The following is a 4,402-nucleotide window of genomic DNA, read 5'->3' on the forward strand; positions in this document are numbered from 1 at the left end:
GTCAGGCAGGGACCAATAAAGCAGAGCAAAGTTAAAGCAGAGAATAAGGAATTGATATTGTGCCTTGATACCTGAAGAGAGTCAAGCTCAGCTGGGCCCAGCTGAGTGGAAGGCTCATAGGAAATCAGCTGATCTAAGAGGATAACTTGGGGCATTCTTTGTCTCTCATGGAGATGCCTTAAAAAAAAGGTTTTGCTTCTGTTACTGATAACTGAACAAATTAGAAAAAGAAGAATCCTCTGCTTAAGAGCTGTCTGGAGAAAAAGAGGTTCATATGCCTTTCCTTTTATCGCTACCTCTGCCTTAAGATGGGAAAAATCCTAACAAATAAAGCAGATTTGAATAGTTGTGTGGATCCCAAGTTTATGGGGATTAACATTTGCCAAAAGAGCATTATATTTCCTTGGAACCCAGCTAAGTGAATCAGTCAGAAGTAAAGAGGCAGTGTTCAACATGTGACTTATGGTATGGACTGTTACCTAAGGAAACCATCGCCATCAGGGCCTAGTTGAAGACTCATGTGCTGCCCCCCATGGCAAATATGTTTCCCTACTAATGTGCCTCCTAGCTAACTTTTTGTACCTTTGTGACATTTTTCCAAATGGACACTGTTCTCATTGTGGGAGAATGTGACCCAGATTTAGGTATAGCCTACTGTGATATGACTATTCTTGCTTTTTCTCTGTTTAGTAAATGTTCTGTGTTGGAGGTAATAGTATCAACCTGGCTGATTTGTTTAAATGGTAAGCACACCAGTGGGGCTCTGGAACTCTTGTTGACAGTTGTAGGCACATAGTTTCCCCACAGCAAGGTTTGTTTAGAGAACACTGACAGTAAGCCTCAGTAGTATGGAAAATTCCTCTCTTGGAATCTCCCAGTCTGCCAGCATGAGTGCAGGTTGGGGTAACAAAATCAGCTAGAGAATAGGGATGCCTGCTTGTGTCCATACTATATCAATACCTTGTCCCATAGGACTTGTGTATCAGAAGTCACATTGATTTACATGTAGGGGAAAAGTGATGTGTCATTCACAACAAACAGGGCCTCTGATTCAGGAAAACACTGCACAAATACCAGGTCTTTGCTGAGAAAGTAAATCATCAAAGAAAGTAAAACTACAGAAACCTGAGCCTATCCTCAATAGGCAGTCTGAATAGAAAAGTTAGTCAACAAACGTCTGCCAGATGATAATATAGCTAATTAAGTAGACTTGAAACTGAAAAGGGCAGGGATGGAAAGAGAAAGACCCACATCTTTCTCCAATTTCTGAAACTGCTGAGAGGATCAAGTACAGCATGGAAAGAATAATGGCAAGTGGGGATGTGGAGAATTTATAGAAGATAAATCAATAAGGGAGGGAGCCATAAAACCCTTGGCCTCAGATAGAATGTACAAAGTCTGGGCAATAACCAGGGTGAAAAAAGAGATTTTTGGCAAAAATCCAAATTTGATTGAATCTAGATTGGATGAAACTCAGTATGGGAATGTGTCTCCAGTAAGTTATATGTCAATCAAAAGGAACAAGTTTGTCTTGTTTTGTTTTTAATAACCTTACCTAAGGGCAGCTAAGTGGTACCATGCATAGAGTGCCAGGCCTGGAGTCGGGAGGAGTCATCTTCCTGAATTCAAATGAATTCACATCCAGCCTCAGACACTTACTAGTTGTGCGGCCCTGGAAAAGTCACTTCACCCTACTTGCCTCGGTTTCCCCATTTATAAAATGAGCTATAGAAAGAAATGGAAAACCACTCCAGCATCTTTGACAAGAAAGCCCCAAATGGGATCACAGTGAGTTGAACACAACTGAAAAGACTGAACAACAACATCATTACAAACAGATCACTTCAGACTCACCGACTAGTAAATGAAGGAAACTCAGTAGTTCTAGTTTGATTAGACTCTAAGGTTTTTTACTAGTTTACTATTTTTATTTCTTAACCATCTTCTTTATGAATCTATCCGTCTCACTATCTCTACCCCAAATTGGGGTGGGAATGGGGACACAAAAAATAAAGCACTCAATATATCTCTACATAGTCCAGAAAAATAAATCTCTGTATTTGCCAGGTCTGAAAATGTATCTCTCTCTGCATTTTAAATTTGTTGCCTCACAGGTAAGCTCCCTGTGAAGATGGTGAATAGGGTCTAATGGAGGTTAAGGATGAGATGTTTATATTTGGAAGAAGCAGGAAAGAAACAGGAAAAGAGGAAAAGATCTCTAAAAGATTAGTGAGGCAGAGGATCAATCAATATCAAGCTCTGTGGTCTAGAGTTTGCATTCTCCCTCTTCCCTCTTCCAAAAATCAGTCGCTACAGCACCTTTCCCATTCACCCAGATCATTCAATCAATGTGGAACTGATGGCACATTTCATCTTGATTCTTTTGGATTCATGGTTGATCATTCCTTTGATCAGAGTTCTAAAGTCTCTCAAAGTTGCTTTTCTCCATGGTATTCTTATCATTTTATAGATGGTACTGTCTGTTTCCGTGCACTTCAATATGTATTAGTCCATAGATATCTTCCCAGTTTTTTCTGAAATGGTCCATTCAACATTTCATATGACACAGTAATGTCCCATTACATTCATAACCATTCCCCAAAAGAGGACACTTAGTTTTCAATTTTGGGCTATCATAAAAAGAGATGCTATTAATATTTTTGCCAAATAGATTAAGCATTATATTAAATTAAATATTTGCTAAGATACTTTATATTCTTTGATTTCTTTGGAGAAATAGACTCAGTAGTGGGATAACTGAGTTTAAAGGTACACAGTATGTTTACCTAGACTTTAGCAAAACATTTGACAAAGTATCTTTTCCTACTATGGGTGAAGAAGATGGTGAGAGGTGATCTAGACAAGAGGAAATGGATTGCACAGCTGTTCTCAAAAAGAAGGCATCACTGCTTTGGTGTCAAGTTGTCAGGAGGTCTCCAACAAAGTGCCCCAAGCATCTGTACTTGGCCTGTGCTCTTTATGAATGAATGACTTTAGCAATGGGTTTATCAATGATTTAGATGAAGGCAGAGAGAGAGTGTGCTCATCCAATTTGTCAATACCAAATGCTAGGCTAAATCTATAAGATTAACTTCAATAGGGATACATATAAGCATAAAGTATAATGCTTGTATAACCAAGTTTCAGAATGTATAGAAACTTCTGCTTAGGCAGGATTTTGTTTTGGGAAGAAAATTCTCAAGTTACCTCCAGTGGCTATATAAAGGGTAGAATTGACATGATAACTTTTGAGAGGAGACATTCTTTATTCCTGCTCCAAGAGAGAGACAAACTATGGAAGGTAGACATGCAGGGGAAAGCCAGCCCTGATTTCCATCTAGCTTATCTCCCTAAAGATTTTAAGGAACTTCTCCTTGGGTGAGATACAGCCCTCTCTCTTGGTGGAAAGCTCATGTATTTTCTCGTATATTGTAATCTGTAATATTTCTCCAGTTTTTGTTGGAAATCTACTTGGATAAGCAGGTTTACTCACCATTCAGTATGTGTAATGGTCTTTTGTGTGAGCATTTGGTGAGAAGGAGTCAAGTCTCCAGGTATAAGCTTGGAGTTCTTCCCTTTTTAAGGGAGAGCAACCAAGGAAACTAGTGTTTGTTGTTTTTTTTTTGTGAGAGTTTTGTCATTTAAAAGATTGTACCCTTAAATTATCAATTTGAGGGGAATGGATTGAAGATAGATATAATTGTAGTCTCTGTCCCTTTTCTCAGAGTAGAGCAGAGAAGCCAGCAGCTAACTTCATTGCCCCTTCTCTAGCTCCCTGTTAGGCAGGAATCAAAGTTTTCCCTGAGGAAAGAGAAGCTTGATTCCAGTTATATCTGTCAGTACCTCCCCCATGAGCCACAAGTTGGCGACTATATGGACATAAACATGTTACATGGGCAATACACACAGCCCACACTTGAGTTTAAAAAATCAATTTACAGGATGAGGGCAGCATGGTTAGACATGAGAAAATTCTGGAGCAGAAGGGGATAATGAAAGAGAAGCTTTATATGAGTCAGCATGTTGTACGTATAAAGTATGATTCAACATAATGGGTTATGTGACAACCAATGCAAACTTGGACCACATTAAAACAGGCATCATTGTCAAAGGAAAGGAAGAAATATTACCCTCCCTTCTTTGCAGACATGGGGACAATGAGTATGAAACATTTTATATACTGTCATGAGACAGCTGATAGCACAGAGGCTATAGGACTGGCCCTGGCATCAGGCACTCACCAGCTGTGTGATCCAGGTCAAGTCACCCTCTGATTGCCTCAGTTTCCTCCACTGAAAAAAATAGGGATAATAGCATCCATCTCCCAGTGTTGTGAGAATCATATGAGATATTTGTAAGAAACACTTTCTTAGCACAATAATTAGGACATAATATGTGCTAT

The sequence above is a fragment of the Petaurus breviceps genome, unplaced genomic scaffold, assembly GCF_028583685.1.
Source record: "Petaurus breviceps papuanus isolate PSGF00001 unplaced genomic scaffold, PetGlider_PUasm1.0 523, whole genome shotgun sequence".
NCBI lineage: Eukaryota > Metazoa > Chordata > Mammalia > Diprotodontia > Petauridae > Petaurus > Petaurus breviceps.